This window comes from Microtus pennsylvanicus, chromosome 11, assembly GCF_037038515.1.
Source record: "Microtus pennsylvanicus isolate mMicPen1 chromosome 11, mMicPen1.hap1, whole genome shotgun sequence".
Lineage (NCBI taxonomy): Eukaryota > Metazoa > Chordata > Mammalia > Rodentia > Cricetidae > Microtus > Microtus pennsylvanicus.
Window position 1 is genome coordinate 26,484,941 of NC_134589.1, and position 13,018 is coordinate 26,497,958.

At 42.6% G+C, this 13,018-nt stretch overlaps 1 protein-coding gene and 1 pseudogene across 3 annotated transcripts in view; both read right to left on the reverse strand.

Moving 5' to 3' along the window:
- The window catches only part of Znf652 (zinc finger protein 652), a 56,499-nt gene that overhangs the window by 27,154 nt on the left and 16,327 nt on the right, over positions 1–13,018 (reverse strand). The window lies entirely within an intron of this gene.
- LOC142831844 (small ribosomal subunit protein eS27-like pseudogene) lies at positions 9,794–9,952 on the reverse strand (annotated as a pseudogene).

Genomic DNA, 13,018 nt, shown 5'->3' on the forward strand with positions numbered 1-13,018 from the left:
GGACTGGGAAAAGGACAAAGCATGTTAAGTTGGTGTGGCAGAAAAGTGAGGAAAATGGGTCTTGAATTTTATCACTGAACCAGAGTTGAGCCAATCCTTGACAAAGACTTTCAGTTGATGATGAGAGTAAATTTCACTTATTTTCAAGTTGCTTTAAATTGGATTTTCTATTATCTGAAGCTAAAAACATCCAAGTTCATCGAATCATGTTTTAAGATTTTTATTTATTTATTATGTGTACAGCATTCCTTCCATGTGTGCCCGCAGGCCAGAAGGGGGTGCCAGGTCTCATTATAGATGGCTGTGAGCCACCATGTGGTTGCTGGGAATTGAACTCAGGACCTCTGGAAGAGCAGTCAGTGCTCTTAACCACTGAGCCATTTCTCCAGCCCCTCATCTGATCATGTTTGTGAAATAAATTAGACACTTTTTTTGTTGTTAGTTTTTAATGATGAAAACAGAAATATACCTAAAAGTGAAGCTTCTAGAAAACCACTTGTCCTTCTGATGTAAGAGGGTCTTCTGTCTATATGTTACTTTCATTGGTTAAATAAAGAAGCTGCCTTGGCCTTTTGATAGGCCAGCCCTTAGATGGGTGGAATAGACAGAACAGAATTCTGGGAGAAAGAAAGCAGAGTCAGACAGACGCCATGACTCTCCGACTCGAGATGGATGCAGGTTAGAATGTTCCCGGTAAGCCACAGCCTCGTGGTGCTACACAGATTTAATGGAAATGGGTTAGAGCAATATGTGAGAGTCAGCCAATAAGGGGCTGGAGATAATGGGCCAGGCAGTATTTAAATGAATACAGTTTCTGTGTAATTATTTCAGGTGTAAACTAGCCGGGAGGCAGGTGGCAGGAAAGCAGCCCACTGCTCCTTTTACTACATCCTTCCACGTCCTATATCATCCCTCAGACTTGACCTTGGCCTGCTGCCTAGCCTCACATTTAAGGGCTTGTGGACATTTTTGTCCAAGGGGTTATCCACAGACTATCTTGTGGGCATGAGGTGATTGTAGCTATAAATTTTGACAAAGAACTTGATCTTCTGATCTCTTGGTGATTTTCTTCATGCCCATGGCAGCTGTCACTTTTCAGGGATAGAGGTCATTCCAGCCACCAGGGCATGGCTGTAAGGACGGTCTGAGGTGCCATCATCAACGTTCTTCACGATGATGGCTTTGTGCCTGGAGTGGGACCAGCTCCACTCTCCAGGTTTCGTGAACTTGCCCATTTCAACAGCAAGCAAGGAAAGAAGGGCCCTTCTGAAGAGCTGTCAGTAGTCAGGTGGACAGACAAGTCTCCAGGTCACGGAAATGTCAAAGCTGTGTGTGTATACTGATTGTCTCTGATTACAATAACTTATAAATTTTCAACTTTATGATGACACAAAAATTTCATTCAACAACCACATAAAAAAAATTAAGTGCTAGGCATGGCAACACATGCTTTTAACCCCAGCACTCAGGAGGCAGAGGCTGGCAAATCTGTGTGAGTTTGAAGCCAGTCTGGTCTACATAGAGGGTTTCACCTCAGCCAGAACTACAGAGAGAGACCTTGTCTCAAAAAAAAAAAATTGAAAAAATTCTAAAATTAAAAACACTCTGTGAAAGACTATAAGGACTTTTGAAGTTGTACTGAATGAATTTTTTAATTATTATATGTTCTACTCTGGTTTAGTGATAAAATTCAAAACCCATTTCCTCCTCACTTTTCTGCCACGCTAACTTAAACATGTTTTGTCCTTTGCCAGTTCCCAGCATGGGTGCAAAATGGTACCCTGGTCCCTAGCGTCACTCCTACAAGTCTATGGAATAGAATGTGGTGGTTCGAATGAGGCTGGCCCACTTAGGTTCATATATTTAAATTCTTAGTCACCAGGGAGTAGGACTATTTGAAAGGATTAGAAGGATTAGTCGTGGCCTTATTGGAGGAAGTGTGTCATTGGGAGTACACATTGAGGTTTCAAAAGCCCAAGCCAGTCCAAATGTGGCTCTCCCTCTCTCTGCATATGGATCAGGATGTAGCTCCAGTAGCTGCCCGAATGTCACCATACTTCCCTCCAAGATGACAATGGACTAAACCTCTGAAACTGTTAGCAAGCCACAAATTAAATGCTTTCTTTTATAGGAGTTGCCATGGTCATGGTGTTTCTACACAGCAATAGAACAGTGACTAAGACACACTTTAAAATTAAAATATGACCACTTCAAAGAAAAGGGATAATCTCAAAGTCAAGACCAAGACAGCTTTTGATGCAAACCACTACACAATGCAGAAGCAGTAACCTAGTTTCGTTCTGAGTAGAGCATCTGCTATCCTCAAGAGAGCTGTGACTTTCGAGCAAGATTTACTTCAACTTCCCATGCCAGATAACAGGTAAAGCAGAGGAGCCAGGGAGGGCCAGTAACACATTCCTGTGCTGCAGCCTCATGCAAGCCTTCTGTCTGAGGGAGGGGGGAAATATGTGCGTGCACATGCACACACATGCACACACTGACAAGCCTCTGTTCATTATTCCTGACCTAACATTGAAATTTAACTGCAGGCTAAAGGCAGGACTTATGATGATGTGATGATCTGCAAGCATGCGTGCATGCCCATGCATGTATGTGTAAATTTCAGTCAGTACACAGAATTATTCTTGGCTGATGTGGGAGTGTCATATATCAATCTGTTGATTTCATTGGTTAAGCAATAAAGAAACTGCTTGGCCCTCATAGGTTAAAACATAGGTGGAAGGAGTAAACAGAACAGAATGCTGGGAGGAAGAGGAAGTGAGCTCAGACTCGACAGCTCTCCTCTCGGGGGGCAGACGCCTCAGAGAGAGGTCATGCTCCACTCTCCCGGGCAGACGTGCACGATGAAGCAAGCCGCCACGTCAGACATGCTGAATCTTTCCCGGTAAGACCGGAGCTACACAGTTTATTAGAGATGGGTTGATCGGGATATCAGAATTAGCCAGTAAGGGCTAGAGCTAATGGGCCAAGCAGTGTTTAAAAGAATTCAGTGTCCGTGTAATTATTTCGGGCATAAGCTAGCCAGGCGGCCGGGGTGCTGGGGACGCAGCCCCGCCACTCCTATTACAACACTTGGCTATTCGCTTTATTCACAACTGCTCATAAATAATTTCAGCCAAGAAATATTTGAACATATAAAGGTTTTTCCACATTGCCTGTGTGTCTTCTTTTATATGTATGTGCCTTTTGTCTCCATATATGTCTATTTACCATGTGTGTGCCTGATGTCAGTGGATCCCAAAAGAGGGCATCAGGTTAAGCATGATCCATGTCTGTAATCCCTTCAGGTGGCAGAGGCAGGCAGATGTCTAAAAATCAAGGCCAACCTGATCTGCATAGTGAGTTACAGGTCAGCTAAGCCTCTCTCAAAAGTAAGGAGGAGGATGGGGTTGCCCCAACCTTCAGTCCTTAGAAGAGGGCATCAGCTTCCCTGGAACTGGAATTACAGATGGTTGTGAGCTGTCATGTGGGTGCTGAAAAATCAAATGTGGGTCTTCTGGAAGAGCAGCCAGCATTCTTAACTGATGGGTCACCTCTTCGGATCCTGTTTTTTGTTGTTTTGTGATAGGGTTTCTTTGTGTAGTCCTGGCTGTTCTGAAACTTGCTCCGGAGATCAGGTTGACCTCAAACTCACAGGGATCTGCTTGCCTCTGCCTCCCGAGTACAGGAATTAAAGTAAAGGTGTGTGCAACCACTGCCCAGCCTGTTTTTGGTTTTTAATTGCAGTACTAGAGATAGTTCTAAGGGTCTGTGTATGCTAATCAAATATTCTACCACTGAGCAGCCCTCCACATAGAGTTCTTATTCATCCTTCCCCCAAAACATTACATTACGAAAGAAGTTGTACACACCTTCATTTCTGTATTGAACAATCTATTCATTCCATAATGTCTTCATAATCCCAAAGAAATTACTTTCAGAATATAAGATAAATTGTTAGGAACCACGCATTTATGTTTCAGACATTTATATTTTAACTGCACAGGAATGTCTAACGGCATCAATGAGTAACAAAAGCACTGAGCCAAGGTAAGTGAGCAAGACACTCCTGGCTTGCAGACAAGCAGGTGGAGGAAATACTGGGAAGATGATTTTTCACATTAATCATTATGATTAATACACAGTATCTGTATTAACCTAAAGAAAACCTTAACCCCTCACCCCTTACAATGTATGTGGTATGAATAGACACAATTACAAACTTCATTGCTTTGGTTTTTTGGGGGTGGGAGGAGGGAGAGTTTGAGACAGGGTTTCTCTGCTAGCCCTGGAACTCATTCTGTAGACCAGGCTGGCCTTGAACTCTGCCTGCCTCTGCCTCCCGAGTGTTGGGATTAAAGATGTGCACCACTACCACCCGGCTGAACACTTTACTTTTTAATTTTTATTTATTTCATTTGGTGTGCGTGCTAGTGTGTATGCCATGGCTCGCATGTGGCGGTCAGGACAAGTTGCCAGGGGGATACAACACAAACAATCTGGTTTGGCGGCAGGCCCTTTACTGTCCGAGCCATCTCACAGTGCCACTTTTCTTTGTTTTAAAACTGCTTTGTCATAACACAACCTAGTTTATGGCCAAACATAAAAGCAGTGATATGGAACACACAGGAATATGTCACCACACTTTGCTTGCCTTCATTAATAATGAAGAAAAACTTGAGTAATGAGGATTTTTGCTGTAATATCTTTAAATATAGTTATCTTTCTGAAACTAAAGAATTCTTACACTAGCTCAAACCATGGGAATTTCATCTTCTTCGTCAAAAAAAATTATGTTTAGGACTGAAGAGAGCCTTAGCAGTTAAGAGCACTGGGTGCTCTTTCAGATGACCTGGATTTGATTCCCAACACCCACAAAGCAACTCACAAACATCTGTAACTCCAGCCCAAGGGATCTGATACCCTCTCTGGTCTCTGCAGGTACAAGGCACACACATGGTCCTGACATAGATGCAGACAAAATATCCGTACACGTTAAAAAATAATGTAAATTTTAAATGTGCATGAGACAGAGATAGACAGACAGACAGGGCACAAGTGCCCTTGGACATCCTGGAGCTGGAGTTACAGGTATTTGTGAGCCAGATGTGAGTGCTGGGAACTGATATCCAGGTCCTCTCAAAGAGCCACAGGCCCTCTGTTGAGCTCTCTCTCCAGCCCCTGGGAATATTCTATCACTGTCTTTTGTAACATCTTCAAGAAATATAGGTAGAGCTGGTGATAATAGTTCTGGCTGCAGAAACATAGCTAAAGGAATCCTTCCATGACCTCACTCCTTAAAAGCACATTGATCTAAGGTGTCAAAAGCCTTTAATCCCAGTACTTGGAAAGCAGAAGCAAAATGATCTGTGAATTCAAGGCCAGCCTGATCTACACAATGAGTACCAGGTCTGCCAGGGCTACACAGAGATGCTATCTCAAAAAACCAAAATCTAAAACATTTTGCTCTAAACTTCACAACATTCCTGCCAAATAAGTACTCTTCATGACGGAGGAGAAGGCGGCCCTCTGGCTAAAACGTGAGTCAGGAGGACTTTGAGAGTACAAAAGCTTGTCCTGTATGTAACTGTGGTGCCTGTTCTTCCCTGAAGGTAAAATCTAACTAGGTACACAGAACTTTTTCCATTTCTGGTTTTAGAACTGGAGGTGAGGAGTAATGATGAGGTTATCTAGATCTTCTCATTCTTTTAATTTAATTTGGTGTGGTATATGGTGGGGGAGGGGTGTGCACGCACACAAATAGAGAAAAATACTGGGTGTCCTGCTTCATTACTCTCCATCTTATTCCTATGAGAATAACTCGAAACAAACAAGTGGCCTTCCTATAACAGAAGCTAGGCTGGCAGCAGCAAACCCATGATCCACCTGCTCCACACCCCCCCACAGCACTGAGTATGCCCAATACACTTGGCTTCTTACAGGGGTGCTGGAAAATTCTAACTCAGATTTTCATGCTTGTATAGAAAAATGTTCATAAATGCGTAGATAACTCTACAGCCCCCAATTTTCACATTTCTTTTTAGAATGTTATTATTACTGTGAGTTTGTGATATGTACATGTGGGTGCATATGTCAGGGGACAAGTTTGTGGAGTCAGCTGACTCCTACTTTATAGGCTCTAGGGCTCAAACTCAGGTCTCCAGGCTTGGTATCTTCTCTCACTAAGCCCTCTGGCTGGCCTTCCCTCACCCCCTCCCCATTTCTTTACATCAGCAAACAGGTATTGTTTCTACAATAAACAAAATAACTCATCCCAACCCCAAAAGAAGAAATGAGTTCATCAAACCTTTAGATCCAATGTCTAAGATCATTCAGTGTTCATAAGGTGAAAAGACACAAATACAACTTAAGAACCACTGAAAATGTACATCAAGCTTCAAAATCTCATGATTTCATGACCATTCATCAAATATCTACTGAGCACCTATTGTGTATGGGGTGTCACAGACACAAATATGAACAAGCCAAGATCCCTGTCTCAGAAGGCTGAGCATGCAAGCAACAAAAGAGATAGACAGCCATTTGTCCTTATTTGCTCTGGTTCTTGTTAATACCTGTTTCTCCCACAGTAACTTTTAAGATTTCTTTTTCTTTTTTAAAAGTTTTTAAAGTCAAGGTTCTTCTTTGTAGCCCTGGATGTCCTGAAACTCACAGAAAAATCCAGCTGCCTCTGCCTCTCATGTGCTGGGAATAAAAGTATGCACCACCACTGCCCAGCAAGACTTATTTAATTTTCTATGTATGGATTGTTTGCCTGCATGTACATATGTGCACTGCATGTGTACAGTGTCCACAAAGGCCAGAAGAGAGTGGCAGATCCCTGGAACTGGAGTTACCATGTGGGTGCCGCGAATCAAACATAGGTCCTCTGCAAGAGCAGCCAGTATTCTTAACCACTGAGCCATCTCTCTCTAGACCCAGCTACAGTTAATTGTTAATAATGCCCCTTTCACATTACCTCCTTGTGGGGATATCACAGTTATTGTATTTATTAAAAATAACAACCACTGGGGCTAGAGAGATGGCTCAGAGGTTAAGAGCACTGGCTGCTCTTCCAGGGGAGTAGGTTTGGTTTCCAGCATCCACATGGTAGGTCACAACCACCTGGAATTTCAGTTCCAGAGGCTCTGACAGCTCCTTTTACTTCTGAGGGCTTCGGCACACACATGATGCACATACATACACTTAGGTGCACACACATACACATAACATTTTTAAAAAACAAACCACTGTTCCTCTAGGGCAGCGGTTCTCAGGCTTCCTAATGCTGTGACCCTTTAACACAGTTCTTCATGTTGTGGTAACCCACAACCATAAAATTATTTTTGTTGCTATTTCATAACTGTAATTTTGCTACTGTTGTGAACCATAATGTAAATATTTGTGTTTTCCAATTATCTCAGGCAACCCGTGAAAGGGTCAGTCAACCATCAAAGGGGTCTCAACTCACAGGTTAAGAACCACTACTACAGAGACTTAGGTCTGTAAAACATGTCTTTATTTTTGGTTTGTGTTTGTTTTCTGAGACAGAGTTTCTTTGTGTAGCCTTAGCTGTCCTAGAACTAGCTCTGTAGACCAGCCTGGACTTGAATTCACAGAAATCTGCCTGCCTCTGCCTCTCAAGTGCTGGGATTATAGGTGTACACCACCACCACCTGGCCTACTTTTATTTTAAAGACAAGGTCTCATTATGCAGTTCTTTCTAGCCTGAAACTTACAATGTAGACTAGGCTCGAACTCACAGAAATCACACAGACATACACAGACAGACAGACACACACACCTGCATGTGCACATCCCTCTCATTAACTCTGCCTCCTGCCTGGGTGCTGGGATTAAAGGTGTACAAATCATCCTGGTTTTCTTTCATTTTTAAATTTTTAATTTAAAACTTTTAAAGAATTATTTTATTGTTTGAGTGTTTGGCCTCCACGTATGTGCACCATATGCATGCCTGGTGCCTGAGGTCAGAAAAGAGCACCAGATCTCTTGGAACTGGGGTTACAGGTAGGTTGTGAGCCACCCTGTGAGTAGTAAGAACTGAACCTGGATCATCTGCAAGAGCAACAAGTGCTCCTAACCACTGAGCCATCTCTCCAGTTCTCTAAAAAAAATTTTTTTAAAGGCAAACTTTTATTTCATAGCCCAAGCAGGCCCTACTTACTATGTGGCCAAGGCTAGCCTCCAAGTCATAACCTTCCTGCCAGTTTCCATATTCTGGGATTACAGATATGCAGCACCATGCTTATAGTTAACTCTACCAACCTATCATTTTCTTATTTAGACAAGGTCTCTTTGTAGGCAAGGGTGACCTTGAACTCACTATGTAGTCAAGGCTGGATTTGAACTTAATCTACCTGGTTCCATCTTCTGAGTGCTGGCTAACATATTCCACCATGCTGAATTATCATGTCTATTTTTAACTTCAGTTTTTATTTTACTTGAGATTTTCTTTTCTTTTTTTTAAAAATACTTATTTATTTATTTGTTATGTATACAATATTCTGTCTGTGTGTACGCCTGCAGACCAGAGAGGACACCAGATCTCATTACAGATGGTTGTGAGCCACCATGTGGTTGCTGGGAATTGAACTCAGGACCTTTGGAAGAGCAAGCAATGCTCTTAACCGCTGAGCCATCTCTCCAGCCCTTTACTTGAGATTTTCACTTCTTCCTTTTTCTTTTCTTCCTGTCTATACGTATGTGGTACTGGGATTCAAACCCAGGGTCTGGGTCCATGTTAGACAAATACTCCAATACAGAACAACTAATTATGTATGAGATTTCTCAAATTATATAAAACAGTATTTTAGATAACTTACTTTGATAAACACGCGCACACACACACACACACACACACACACACACCTACCTATTGCATAATGAAATCAAACCTTTGCTAGGATCAAGAGTAATGTCTGTGGGGATTGAGGTGACAGCTCAGTTGGTAATGTGCTACCTCAGAATGGCAACCCAAGTTCAATACCCAACACCTGTGTAAAAACCTGGAGGTAGTCCTTTAATCCAGCACTGGGGAGGCAGAGGCAGGTAGATCTCTGTGAGTTCAAGGCCAGTCTGGTCTACAGGTTCCAGGACAGTCAGAGCTGTTACAAGAGAAACCCTGTCTGAAAACAAACAAACAAACAAACAGAGCTGGTGCATATTTATGATTTCAGTACTAAAGAGGCGAGAGACAGATGATCCCTGGAGCTCACTGGCTGACCAGCCTAACCTAATGATCAGTGAGCGCTGGGTCCCAGTGAAACGCTGTCTCAAAATATTATATTGGCTTATAAGGAATGACACCCGAGGCTGAGGTCTGTCCCCCACATGAATGTACACACACACACACACACACACGCACGCACAATTCAACCCTACCCACCCCACATGCGAATAAATAAACTCTGATTTTGACTATATCAAAATGTACCTTTTTTTCTTTTTTTTTCGTTTTTTTTTTTTGACATGGGGTTTCTCTGTGTAGCCCTGGGTGTTAGATGTGTGTGTGTGTATGTGTGTATACACTTTTTTTAAGGTTTATTTATTATATATACACAGCGTTTTGCCTGCATGATCACCTTCACACCAGATGAGGGCGCCAGATCTCATTACAGGTGGTTATGAACCACCTGTGGTTGGGAATTGAACTCAGGACCTCTAGGAGAGCAGCCAGTGCTCTTAACCACTGAGCCATCTCTCCAGCCCCTACACTTTTTAATCCAAAATGTGTTTATTGGGAGGGCTCCCACTCATCTTAAATCAGGTGCTTTCAGTGCTGTTTCCCCCTGAAGGGGCGTCCTCCTGTCAGCCGTGTTTTTCCACCTGTGGGTTGACAGAGGCCAATAGAGCAGCCAACACACAAGACTACCGTTTGTGCACGGCTAAAGACCACGGCGATGTTACAGCACCCTGGGCATTTCACATCCATAAAGGAGGAACTGGGGCTCTGCACCAGGTGCTTTTTCTTGTGTTTCCTCTTCTCTTCTGGAGAGGGGTATTTTTATATGGAGAACATCACCTCCAGAAAGGGAGAAATTTCTTTTTGTTAGTATTCCAGCTAATAAATGAATTATATAACTGCATATTGCCCGGCAACTCCTGACGAATACCTAGGCAATGCTACTCAAGGGCTAGATAACAATACGAAGAAAGAAACATTTCCTGCTAGAATTGCATGTTATTGCCTATTAAATAATCTTCCCCGATGGCAGGCAAGAATTGAACGGTAATCTGATCAAGCATGGAAAGTTAAAACCCAATTTCAGGCCATAAAAAGAATTAAGTATGTCACATGACATCAAATGGATATAATCAGTAATCAGTAAAATTCAGACTATAGGAAACTATACAAGTGACTGCATTTTTCAACAAAAGAACTGCAAAGGTGGGAACAAAGTGAAGCACCACAGTCAACCAGCCCAGAGATCTAAAAGGACTTAACTGGATTAAGCGATTTGCAGTGCCCTCCCCTCCTGGGGCTGCTTTTTTATTTTGAGACAAGAGCATCACCATGTTGTTACTCTGTTAGCCTGGAACTCTCTACATAGACCCTGCTGGTTTCAAATAGAGATCTGACTGCTTCTTCCTCCCAAACTTTGGAAGTAAAGGTAATCAAAAAGTTTGTTTTTGAGCATAACCATAATGGTAGTTGTCTTTTTCATTTGTTTTGTGGAGCCCGAGTCTCATGTTGCCCACGATGGCCTACAGCTCGCTCTGTAGCCAAGGATGACCTGGAGCTGATCCTTCTGCCTCTACTTCGTGAGTACCAGGGTTTTAAGTGTGTGCTACTAAGCCCAGTTTTCCGTGGTGTTGAAGGTCAGACTCAGGGCTTCAAGAATGCCAGGCAAATATGCTATCAACTGAGCTACACCCCAGACTGGTAGCTGTCTTTTTAAAAGAGTCCTATATTGTTTTAAAAAAAATAGTATCTGAAATTGCTTCAAATTAGTGATGGGGCTGTAGGTTGAGAAGTATAATGAACATGAATATTCATAAGCAAAACTAATTCCATACGGGTAAGTGAAACTGAAACTGGTTAGATGGATATATTAACTTAACCTCTTTCTCCCTTCCTTCCCTACCCCCAATTCTTTTGAGACAGAGGACCTTACTCGAGTCAACTTGTGGGTTTCCTCTGGATGTTGCTGCCTCTACTCCTGAGTTTCTGGGACTACAGACATGAGTCACCAATGTCTAAATTACATTTCCCTCTTAACTTTCTTATACTTAAGACTTTTTTTAATATAAGAGTTTTAGGGGCTGGAGAGATGGCTCAGCGGTTAAGAGCATTGCCTGCTCTTCCAAAGGTCCTGAGTTCAATTCCCAGCAACCACATGGTGGCTCACAACCATCTGTAATGGGGTCTGGTGCCCTCTTCTGGCCTGCAGGCATACACAGACAGAATAATGTATACATAATAAATAAATAAATATTTTTTAAAAAAAAGAGTTTTATATCTTTATCTCTTTGTTTGCTTGTTTTGTTGTTGTTTAGGGGATCTTAATTTTTTGTTTTGTTTTTTGAAGCAAACTCTCAATCCTCCTGCCTCAGTCTCTTGAGTGCTAGGATTATAATATTTTTTCCCCTAAAGCAGTATTATCTCTCTTTGGGAGTGGGTGACAGTTTCGAGACAGGGTTTCTCTGTGTAGCTCTGGCTGGCCTGGAACTCACCTTGTAGACCAGGCTGGCCTCAAACTCAGAGATCCTCCTGTCTCTGCTTCCCAAGTGCTGAGATTAAAGGTGTGTACCACCACCACCTGGCCAGTATTACCTTTTGAGAGACTCTAAATATCATAATTTTAAAATATATGGAGGGCTAAAACTTGATAACAGAGAAAAAAATATTACAATGAAACCCGAAGTAATTTTTGTGAGCATGTCATCTTTCCTTCTATGGAGAGTCCCCTCCCCATCATGCCCCTGTCATAAGGTCCTAATCGTCCTTACAATCCTTGCTCCACAGCACCTTCTCCTCGAGCTTTTCATGACCAGATCTGAAAGAGCTTCCTGCCTTCTGGAAAGAGCAGACAGATCAGATCTTCTCCTTCCCTAAGTTTTCATAACAGAGAGCTCACCTCAGCATCCTGGTCTCAGCCTTCACCTCAGTATTCTCATGACAACCATTTTCTCTAATCCCACTATGAGTTAAAAGTTCTTTAAGGAGCCAGGTGGTGGTGGCACATGCCTTTAATCCCAGCACTCGGGAGGCAGAGGCAGGTGGATCTCTGTGAGTTCGAGACCAGTCTGATCTACAGAGCGAGTTCCAGGACAGGCTCCAAAGCCACAGAGAAACCCTGTCTCGAAAAACCAAAAAAAAAAAAAAAAAAAAGTTCTTTAAGGGAAATACATGTTCCCAAGACACCCAATGCTATGCTCTGCTCTAGGCACTCACAACACACACAAAACCAGGACTTCTCTTACCTCACGAGTCTCACTGATAAATGTGACAACTGCCATACATCTTTCCTGCTTTTTGACTCCAAAAACGGAAGATGTACTTCAGATTTACCGTCCCCTTTCCGCCCCCTGCTTTTTAAATGGGACTCTAAAGTTGTCCCTATGTTACTGTTTCTTAGAATGCTTAAGAAGTTTTAAAAAAAAAAAACAAAAAAAACAAACAAAAAAAAAAAAAAACAGTGGAGCTGGTGCTCAGCTGGCAGAGCTCTTGCCCAGCAAGCAGAAGACCCTGAGCCGGGCTGCAGCTGCACCAATCTCTCAGCACTCAGGAGGGGATAGCAGGGTAAGAAGTCCACAGCCACTTTTGGCTACATAAGGCATTAGGACAAACTTGGGCTAAATGAAAGCCTGTTCTTAAAAATAATAAAGGGAGCTAGAGGGAGTCCTCAGCAGTTATGAGCACCGGACATGGGTTCAATTCCAAATCCCACATGTAGCTCACTACCACCTATAATGCCATGCATATGGTATACAGACATACACACAGGCAACATAAGCAACACATCCACAAAGGCCCGTTTTGGGTTGTTTATTTTGT